Here is an 11909-nt window from a genome sequence, read left to right as displayed (position 1 = left end):
TTTGTCCGAATTTAGATTACATTCCAAGGGTGGAATTTTCCTTTCCGGCGTCCACGTGCGATGGAGACCATAAAAACATCTGACAGAGTACTGAGGCAGGTTGAATCATTGTGAAAATGTGTTTATTGTGCAACTATGAACATATTATTACAGATTTGTGCCCCAGCCCATATCGCTATCCTATGTGCTGCACCCGTGCCAACTTAACTGGGGACTCCCCCACCACCTGGTGCTGCCAGTCCTGGAGGCCCGCTCCCATCTCAACCAGGTCGCAGCATGGAGAACAGGGAGTAGAACACCTCCCTCTGGGAGTGCGCCACATCACACTGCGACTGTGCCACCACTTTCTGCGTCTGTGCCACATCAGCCGGTGACTGCACCAAGTCCTTCTGGGTCTGTGCCACATCAGGCAGTGCCCAAGAAATGACGGTGACGCCCTCAGCCGTGACCCGCTGTGACTCAGCCACGCGTAAGAGCACCACTGCAATGTCCAGGTGACCCTGGTACATGGCTGCTGTGACTGGGCAGCCCTGTCCTGGGCCTCAGCCATTGCCAGCACAGACCTTAGGCATCTTGACCCATAGTTGATACCTTCACCCCCAAGGCCCCCACCATGGACGCCACCCGGGCAGTGTTGGTCTGGGTGGCACGCATGGTTGGCATCACCTCCTGCCTCTGCAGGCGTTTGGACTCCTCCAATTGCACTTGCAGATGCTGGATGGTTGCTGACACCCTCTCATGCACTCCCGGCTCTGTGTCTGCATCTCCACTATCGATGGGACTGCCGTTTTCAAAACCCCGAAGCATGTCTAGACGGCAGCTAGTCGCTGGGGTCGGGCTGCCCTTCAACAGCCCGGCTCCTTGGGATTCCTACCTCCACCTGCTGCACTGCAGTAAATGTGTGCTGTGCACCAGGTAGTGCTCCAGGAGCCTCTTCACCAATGAGGTGAGTGTCTCTGGGACGGTGGGGGGTATTGGAGGCAGCTTTGTCTGGAGGTCTGTGTCGTCCCCGGACTGGTGCTCCAGGGTGTCTCGGGCTGTGGGTCGAGGGCTCCTGTCGATGTCCGTGTCCTCTTCCTCGCTGCTATCCACTTGGGATTGGGGTTTGGGTCAGGGTGGGGACACCAGAAGGCCCCCCTTATCACCAGGTGATCCTGCAAGACACAAGACATGACCCATGATTGGATCACGGGTTGGGGTGGCAGGTGGTGGTGGAGGAGGGGTGTTGGAGGGGTGGCCAGGGTAGTGGCGGGGGTGTGGAACACCGCTTTCTCGCCTGATGGTGACCTCCGCCTCGGTGACTCCCCTCTCTCCGGGCCCACTGACCACGTCTAGCGCCCGCTGCTCTGCTGGGGTGAGGGGCCGCAGGTCCGGCGGTCCCCATCCGGCAGTTGTGAGCTGTCTTCTCCTGACGGCGAGGGTGTTTGGGGAGACAGAAAATTCACAATAGTAGCAGTCGGATGCATGCAGCACAGGAGGTAGATAGCAGGTGGCCTTCAAGGCCAGGGTTCAGGTTAGGGTGAGGGTTAGGTGGCATGTCGTGCAGGGTGGGGGTTTGGTCACCCTCCGGGTGTGTGGGGGAAGGGTGGGGTTACGGGTGTGTGGGACGGGGGTTGCTGCCAGGGGCACAGTGCTGCCTATTCACCCTGGCTGCCCAGAGGAGGTCCTGCAGTTTTTTCCAGCACTGCTGGCCGGTCCTGGCAGTGTGGCCCACGGCACAGATGACCTCTGCCACCTGCTTCCAGGCCCGGTGAACGGCGGCGGGTGGGAAACTCCTTCCCACCCCAGGGTGAAGGGTAGCCCACCTGTCCTCCATGGCGTCCAGCAGGGTCTCGAGTTCAGTGCCAGTGAACCGGGGTGGAGTGCTTACATGCGGATGCAGCTTGTCACCCTCGCACGTGTCAGTCCCAACCCTGATGAATCCAATACTGTTTTTCATTAGAATCGATCGTGTTCCACGTCGCGCCATTAATGCCATTAATGGTGATGCATTGGTCTGGGAGCGACGTCAATTTTGCTGTCATAGATGTCCAACAATTCTGTCCTGGCGTCAACACTTCAGCGGCTAAGTGACGGCTGAAACGGAGAATTTGTGGCCGTTTTACTGATGCCAAAATCGGCACCGAACCCTCACTGAATCCGGGACCGATGAGGGGCTAGCAGCGGCGCCGGGTGGAACTCCCGGCTCCCACACCCAAAATGGCCAGAGAATGGGCGGATCCCTGGCCGCGCATGTGCACGGTGACAACCTGCAGCAGTCGCGCCGTACAACATGGCACTGGCCGTGCGCGCATCGACACGCCAAATGTGACCACACAGGCCACCTCCTGGCCACCCCCCCTCATTCCCCTCAGTCCTCGTGGAAGCCCCCGCCGGCCAGCGGCATGGATCCCAGCCGAGTATGGCGGTGCTGCACACAGTCCGCAGCCGCCACGCCGGATTCTCGACCGCCCAGGCGACACGTCAACCGCGTGGTCGGGAACTCGGCCCATCGAGGATGGGGCATCGCGGGAGGGCCTTCCGATGACGTGCCATTGCCGTTTCAACGGCATGCGACACGATGATGCCATTTCGGAGGGGACGGAGACTCGAAAACAGGCGTCAAACTGCCGCCGCCCCCGATTTGGCTGTCGGAACGGATTCTCCGCCCGATCGTTGATTATGTAATCGCCGTCGGGAATGGAGAATCTTGCCCATCGTTCCTGAAACGGAGAATCGTGCCCCATATATAAACCACACTCACTCACACCAATCACTGCCTACTGCTGAGGACTGGTCCAACAGAGTCTGTCCAAAAAGGCATGCTCCTAACTTTATTGACAAAATACTGGGGCACTTCTTGATGTGGAGAAGGTTTTGCAAGAAATCTGGTACTCCCATGATGGCAGAAGGAGGTCCTCAAATCTAACCAATGCATCTCACAAATAGGTGGCACAATGAGGTTAGCACCATTTCAGGCCACAGCAGAACAATCATCAGGATAGGAAGAGGATAAATAATCTCATCCTTACAGCCAGCGTAAGTCAATATTCTGCTCACTCTCAACGCACACTCCCACAAGCCCAATAGGCATTCGTAGGGTTACAGTTCAAAGGAATCTCACACACTGCCATCACAAGGGATATTACCACTGACTGACTCAGACACACTTTCACATCTCTCTATCTTCTCACATCCTGTTCAGCTCACGTCCTTAGCCCAGACACAGGTGCACTCTGCACACAGACAATGCAGACATCCTTATCATCTGCCTTGGCATCCGTCCTGCTCACAGTCTGTTCATCTGTCTTTATGGAGGATAAGCTCACTCACAGCAAAAGGTAGAGATGGCAGACTGGAGGGGGGACACCTGAGCTCCGGCCCCTCATAGTGTGACAGAGCCCTGGGTGCCAGTGCTAAGGTGGAGATCGGCCTCTCCCAAACAAATGGCGACTACCAGCGGCCAGGCCCTGCACTTTCCGAATCGGCTGAGATGTCTGCGCTAACACAGATGTTGGAGCTGCAAAGTCAGACATGGGAATATCAGGAGAGAATTTACAGATGCAGTCAACAGATTGTAACAGACGATGCAGGAGTCCTTTGTGTTCAATTAGCTGTAATTGCGTTGACCTGCCAGCATACTGACTGAACACAGGTGAGATGGTGACCACCATGGAGAGCTTGGTCCAGGACATTGGGCCTGATGTGTGCCAGGCGTTGCACTCCATTGTTCGATGTATAACTGGGATCCATCGGTGGCTAAACAACGTGAGCTGGGATACCCTGAACTCACTCCAGGTACCTCATCTCCTCAAGGAGTCTAACAGGGGCTCTCGGACACCCACAAGGATGGTATCAGCAGTTGGACACCCATGGCCACTCATCCAGGCGACTCTGGGAGGGTCTAGCTGACCCCAGTCCCCTCAGCCATTCCATCAGCTGAAGATCCACAGGCTGAAGTGGGGTGCACCTGCCCCACAACAGCAGACCCACAACCGGCTGGGCCCTCCTGCCCCCAGTCCTTCAGAGGACTCTCAGCAAGGTGATCAGCAACAGCAATGTCTCACAGTCACCTGGCTGCACTGCAGACAGAGCACCGAGGCAGGTTATAACAGTGCTTACAGGCGTTTATTGTGGAGAAATATGCAAACAGTCTGTGCCCTAGCCCCATAACTCAACAGTGCCCTGCACCGGTGCCAACTTAACTGGTGTCTAACTTTCTGGCCTCATGGGCCCTAACACTACTAGGTGGTTCCCCAGACAGTACAGCAGGTGTGGAGGCGGCCTGCTGTGACTCCTGTGCTGCAACAAGGGTGCCCGTTGGCACACGTCTCCTGAGGTGACCTGGCCTGGAAGGGCCCGGGCCGCTGCTCGGGTGTCCCGGGTGGTGTGGTGCCGCCCTGTTCTTCCCGCTGCCCACCAGATGCACCAGGGACAGGAGTGGGGAGGAGTCAAGGTGCTGGGGTGTTCTGGCACCTCCCCTGCAGGAGTCACCGGCACGTGCCCCATCACCTCCTCATCCCTCGGATGGCCCCCGGGCGATTCCAAGGGATGGAGGTACGAGCGGTGCCATCCCCTGAGACCACCTGGCGCTGCCAGTCCTGGAGGCCCACCCTGGACTCAACCAGGGTGGTGCATGATCAATGACCACTAAAGCGAGGTTGTAGCCAACTGAAGGCTTTAATAAGCTAGATGTTTCCCCCAGCAGCTCAGGTACAGAATGAAGGCTGCTGGGGCGGCACAGGTTCTTATACCCCACCTAGCAGGGCGGAGCTACCATACATCCTAACCAATAGAAAGCATACAGTTTCCACCAATGGTGCTTCAGCTTATCGGGTACCGTAATACCTATAATACCACACAGGGTCTGCATGCTCATGGCCATGGAGCACAGGGAGTGGACCATCACCGTCTGGAACTGCACCACAACATGCTGCGACTGTGCCACCACCCTGAGGGTTTGTGCCACATGAGCCAGTGACTGGGTCACCTCCCTCTGTGTCTGCGCAACGCTGGCCAGTGACTGGGCAATGCTGCCGACATTCTCAGCCGTGGCCTGCTGTGACTTAGTCTTTTATTTTGGAGTCAGTTGTAAATTAATAACTGGCTCTGGGATCTCAACCAAAAGGAACTTTTGACCCACCATTTCTCTTTCAAAATCTGAAAATTCTCCTCTCATTTGCCAGTACTTCCGTGCATATAACACACATGGTCTTTGCATCCTTATTTGCATTGGCACAATTGACAAAACCATACCTCAAAAAATCATTTTTATATTGCTTTGTTCCCAAGTTAAGTTTTGTCTTTGTAGACTGTTAACCAGAGGCCCCAGGGCTCGGTACAGAGCTAACACTAGCACAGCTCTTTTCTGCCCTCGACTCTCCTGAGCAGCTCTCTCCAGCACATTCAATTGTGAAATCCTATATAGCAGGTACTCTGCCTATTTGTGTCTCTGACTGTCTTTTTTGTGTAAGAAAATAATTGATTTTCACAGTCCTCTTTCCTTGCTTGCCAACAGCTAGAAAATGGAAGATGTGCAACTCCATGATTTGGTGCCAAAGCACGATCATAGAGGATGCTTGACATCAGGTGTACATGCAGGGCCTGTGACCTGCTCACTGCTGCAATTTATGGGCAGAATACTGCACACAGCCTGAATTCCTTCTCACGTAAAAGGCAGCAACAGCCGCCATTCTCAATAAAAGTGCCGGTAACGGTCGTTGGGCGCTTCCCCCATGATTGAAACCACCGCAGGAAAGCCACGAATGATCATTCTGCGACCCTCCCGAAACCCACCCAAGACCCACCCATGGGTCACGACCCGCACTTTGAAAAACCCTACAATAAACAATTAGTTTCTGCTGTCTAATGTCACTTAAAGATGGGAATTTCATAATGCAATTCCAATAATAATAATAGCTTATTGTCACAAGTGGGCTTCAGTGAAGTTCCTGTGAAAAGCCCCCAGTCGACACATTCCGGCTCCTGTTCGGGGAGGCCGGTACGGGAATTGAACCCGCGCTGGTGGCCTTGTTCTGCATTACAAGCCAGCTGTATAGCCCACTGTGCTCCAATCTTAATTTCACCTATGTTTTGTTTGCTTGAACAATTTATTCAACCTTCGGATCGTTCATTTTAGTGCTTAGTTCTAAAACATAAAAACTGCCACCCGGTCTTGTTTATTTAGCGAACCAATTCAGCTACCCAATTAAAAGTCAGAGTTTCTCTTTTTCCATTTCAGAAGCCACCTTTTACGAGGGCCCACCACGAATAACTGCTATGGGGCTAAGATTCTCCAAGAAAGGCTACTGATGTAGAGTGACATGCACCCCAGGCTTGAACTCCGTTCTGAGCCCGTTAAAATTTTTTAAATAATCTTTATTGTCACAAGTAAGCTGACATTAACACTGCAATAAAGTTACTGTGAAAAGCCCCTAGTCGCTACATTCCAGCACCTGTTCGGGTACACTGAGGGAGAATTCAGAATGTCCAATTCACCTAACAGCACGTCTTTAGGGACTTGTGGGAGGAAACTGGAGCACCCGGAGGAAACTCACGTAGGCACATGGGAAGAACGTGCAGACTTCACACAGCCAGCAATCCAAGCCGAGAATTGAACCTGGGACCCTGGCGCTGTGAAGCAACAGTGCTAACCACTGTGCTACCATGCCGAATAACAGTATTTTCAAATTTGCTACTATCCCACAAAAACCATCTTCATCCACCCTTAAGATGCCCAAAGATTTCCCTCCATGGTGCCAATAAAACATCACAGCGCCTGCTTTCAACTGAAGTTAGCCCAGCTTTAACAAAACCCACCTCACTGACAAATACCAAATTCTGGAGGTGTCAGTCAGCCTTTGTGTATGTTTATTTAACTTCCAGAGCACCCTTTCTGTGTCCTCAGAGGACAAAGACATTTTTTTCTTTCAAGCTGATGACTGTACGAAAGCAGCTTTAATGTCGATCGATTTACATTTGTGGCGAACAGAGCCGAAACGATCTTCAAAACAACTTTTCCTGCCATTGGTGCATCTGTTCTTACATCTTAGTCACTCAAGTTTTCTTCAAAATCTCGTGCCACCAGTCTGGCTTTAGCCTTAAGTTCCAACAGGAAGCACCTTTTCCCTGCATATCCATTGATGAGATAGAACTCGTCCCCTATCTGGCACCTCCATGTACACCCCAAATTCTTTCCGATTCAGCAGTTCTTTCTGTTTTACATCTCTTACTAATTTATCATCTAATTGTTGGAAACCACGAAGACCTCCCAATTATGTAGGCTTCTGCTCCTTGTAGCATTCATAATCTGCACCATATTTCTTGACCTTGTTAAGATGTACCCTCTAACCTGCCTTATCTCTTGTACCAGACTGCTGGTGCGTGATCTCCGCTTCCAATTAAAAGATGTACTTTCAACAGTTCTTCCTATGGGCATGTTCACTGCCAGACCTACTTCAAAGAATCATAGAATTTACAGTGGAGAAGGAGGCCATTCAGCCCATCGGGTCAGCACCAGCCTTTGGAAAGAGTACCCTACTTAAGCCCACACCTCCACCCTATCATAGAACATAGAAAATACAGCACAGAACAGGCCCTTCGGCCCACGATGTTGTGCCGAACCTTTGTCCTAGATTAATCATAGATTATCATTGAATCTACAGTGCAGAAGGAGGCCATTCGGCCCCCTGAGTCTGCACCAGCTCTTGGAAAGAGCACCCTACCCAAACTCAACACCTCCACCCAACACCAAGGGCAATTTGGACATTAAGGGCAATTTATCATTGGCCAATTCACCTAACCCGCACATCTTTGGACTGTGGGAGGAAACCGGAGCACCCGGAGGAAACCCACGCAGACACGGGGAGGACGTGCAGACTCCGCACAGACAATGACCCAAGCCGGAATCGAACCTGGGACCATGGATCTGTGAAGCAATTGTGCTATCCACAATGCTACCGTGCTGCCCTTAAGAACAAATAAATCTACACTATATCATTTTCCCGTAATCCATGTACCTATCCAACAGCTGCTTGAAGGTCACTAATGTTTCCGACTCAACTACTTCCACAGGCAGTGCATTCCATGCCCCCACTACTCTCTGGGTAAAGAACCTACCTCTGATATCCCTCCTATATCTTCCACCTTTCACCTTAAATTTATGTCCCCTTGTAATGGTGTGTTCCACCTGGGGAAAAAGTCTCTGACTGTCTACTCTATCTATTCCCCTGATCATCTTATAAACCTCTATCAAGTCGCCCCTCATCCTTCTCCGCTCTAATGAGAAAAGGCCTAGCACCCTCAACCTTTCCTCGTAAGACCTACTCTCCATTCCAGGCAACATCCTGGTAAATCTTCTTTGCACCTTTTCCAGAGCTTCCACATCCTTCCTAAAATGAGGCGACCAGAACTGTACACAGTACTCCAAATGTGGCCTTACCAAAGTTTTGTACAGCTGCATCATCACCTCACGGCTCTTAAATTCAATCCCTCTATTAATGAACGCGAGCACACCATAGGCCTTCTTCACAGCTCTATCCACTTGAGTGGCAACTTTCAAAGATGTATGAACATAGACCCCAAGATCTCTCTGCTCCTCCACAATGCCAAGAACTCTACCGTTAACCCTGTATTCCGCATTCATATTTGTCCTTCCAAAATGGACAACCTCACACTTTTCAGGGTTAAACTCCATCTGCCACTTCTCAGCCCAGCTCTGCATCCTATCCCCGTAACCCAGTTACCCCACCTAACTTTTTTGGACACCAAGGGCACTTTATCATGGCCAATCCATCTAACCTGCACATCTTTGCACTGTGGGAGGAAACCGGAGCGCCCGGAGGAAACCCATGCAGACACGGGGAGAATGTGCAGACTCCACACAGACTGTGACCCAAGCTAGGAATTGAACCTGGGACCCTGAAACTGTGAAGCAACCGCGCTAACCACTATGCTACCGTGCCGCCCATACTAGTGTCCAAACTAACACTGTGATTCTGTGCTCGCTATGTTCCCAATCCATGGGCCTCACCTCCTATTTTCCTCGTACGTTCATCCAGTTTTAATATTTTCCGGTGGCCTTACCTGCTCTACCAGGGATAGTTGCATCCTTCCACCGACTGTCCCCTTCCAGCAATTATGTCACTTTAGTGTCAACTTTTGGCAGTTGTCCTTTGGGACAGATAGCCTGATCTGGTTCCTCAAAATTACTATGTCCCTCTCCAGGCACCCTGTCAATTTTTGCCATTTGGTCCTCATAATTCCGTAATATATGTGAATGAGAAGTACCTGATTCCTCAGCACATTCAATAAGCCCTTTTGAATCTGCAAACTTGTAATCTATGCCCACTAATCTTGACAAATGTACTCCAACTGTCTGATTTCCATGCTGCAAAATGATTGTGACACCTTTCCTGGCCCTTTCCACTCATTAAATCCATCTCTTTTGTAGTATGCCATGTCTCCCTGTATGAAAATAGTTTCCATGGCTGTACATTGTGCCGTAAGGCTCTCCAAATTCATTCTAAGATTTCTGTTTTAAGTAATGCTCTGCCCAAGTGCAGTGTATTTAAATGCTTAGAAAAGGTAGAGCCAATCGTATTCCCTTCCGAAGCTGGAGGATGATCATTCATGACTGAAGGAATTTTGGAATTTCTCCCAAAAACCAACTGTTATGGACTGTAGCCCCCTACCATCTGCAGTGAATTCTTTGCATGGATGGCCCATGCTAAAGACAACGTTAATTAACAATTTGGCCGATCTGCCAAGATTTTACGAAGCATTTCATCTATCACAGCATGGACTTTCTGCACTATATTCATGACTATTATGTTCTCACACATATCACAAAATTAATTGTTAGCAAATTCTCCCCATTATCAGTGAAGAACTTTGGCAGTGGCCCCAGTCCAGTCCCTGTCCATTTATCCGTTATCTGTTGCATAATTATTTTCTTTTCCTTACTACCTTTAATCGCCGTCTGACTAAACCCAGTTGTCACGTTTACAAAGTGTGAAATGAAAATGTTCCTTTCTTTATCCCACACCTTACGATCCATAGCTACAACTTCATTAAAATCTGTCACGAAGGGCATACTCATTAATAATAATAATATTTATTGTCACAAGTAGACTTACATTAACACTGCAATGACGTTACTGTGAAAATCCCCCAATCGCCACATTCCGGCACCTTAATTTCCTTAATTTATTTGCAAGAAAAGTTAGGGTTCATGGACAATAGTGTCCAGACTGCGTAGGTTGTAAGTTCACAGTTTTTCCAAATACAATGGCCTTGTCATTTTCTATGTCAAGTTTCATATGTGCTTTCTTCAGCGATGGTCAGTTCATAATCAAGGTATTTAGCTGGATTGGCCACCCATGCTAATAAGATGATTCTTTCCAGCGATTCGACAAGGAATCACTATTCTTTTCAGGGATATTATCATCTCCAAATCCAAAATTCGTGGAACTTCCAAATTCCTTAACCTTGTTCCGATCTTTGTCACTTTAAGAGTCCAGGTAACATTTCAACCAGTCCATTCCACATACATCCACTATCTCATGTGGCACAATTGAAGGACTCTGCACCCAGCACGTTCATTATTGGACTGAATCTTCTCGTTACTAAGACAATGCGTTCCCTTTGGTCAATATCGTCCTCTTCTTCTTCAGAGTCTTCTGTCTCATGTTTGGTTTCAAACAGCTTATTACATCACTCAGGACATTTATTGCATAACGGAGTTTTGAATCATACCTAAAATACTGATCGACCACAACATGGGCATTTCTGGGATTAATTTTTCTGTTGATATTTTTCAGTTCATTCTTCCTGCCATAATTGTTAACAGTATTTCTGTCATCCTTATCTTTCATTTTCCATCTTCTTTCGTATTGGCACTTGCAGCCTGTTTCTATAATAAGAATCTTTAATAAGAACAAGGGAGCAAGTCTAAATTTCTTTAGATGTTTGTTGGCCCTTGGCTTCCCAATAATTACAGTCACCAGGTGTGTAAGCTTAAACACAATTCCTGTTTATTTATAACAAGAACTATAAGCTCTAAACTACAAGCTTATTGTGTTTAGTAATCACTTCTCCAACACAACAAAACAGTGCCACCTGTAAATCCTTTATATAATTGATGCAGTCTATTAAATAACAAGTGTAATCTATTCAAGAATTAAAATCCCAATTCCAATTTAGGTAAGGATCCTTCCTGTTTATTCCCTTATCTCCCCTTATTTTATTTTGCCATTATCATTTGTGATCCATAGATGATTAATGGGCATGTGTCTTTAAGTTAAACAGCAGAGCGAATGAGGAATTCAGGAGTTACAGGAGATAACACTCTGCTAATCTCTATTAGTTTGAGCAGGAGCTTCTTTTTCGGCACCAGTGAGGAGATGGGAGTGGGACTCGGTTTGATTGATTGCCAATTGGCCCCCAGCCATTCTCTGCCCGGTAATAGGTGGTAATTGAATCTTATCCTAGTCAGATGGTTCTCAGAGACCTGAGGGAACAGTTGAGTCCTAGACACAGACAGACAGACAAGGACCTGCTATATCTTACTGTCTAGAAAGGCTATGAAAAGTGCAATATTCCTGATGCTGCAGAGAACCTGAATGAGTGACTCTGCCAGGGGACCATTACAGGCTGCAAACAAAGACAAGAACCTGCTCTCTCTCCAGAAAGGCTGTGCATACTGCATTTCTGAAACTACAGAGACCTGAATGAATCCACAGTAAAAGCCTCAAACTGAAAGTTAAATTTGAAGGTGGGTAAGGTGTTAAAAACCACCATCACCTTTTTCCTTTTACCTGTGATTTTCTTTCACTTTTCGTCCCCTCTGTGTTTGTGTGTATTGTGTATAGAGGGTAGGGACATGTTAAGGTGGGGAATTAGGAATTAGATAATAGTTAACCAGTTGTATT

Source organism: Scyliorhinus torazame, chromosome 8 (genome assembly GCF_047496885.1).
Source record: "Scyliorhinus torazame isolate Kashiwa2021f chromosome 8, sScyTor2.1, whole genome shotgun sequence".
Taxonomy (NCBI): domain Eukaryota; kingdom Metazoa; phylum Chordata; class Chondrichthyes; order Carcharhiniformes; family Scyliorhinidae; genus Scyliorhinus; species Scyliorhinus torazame.
Note: the sequence above shows the minus strand (reverse complement) of the source record.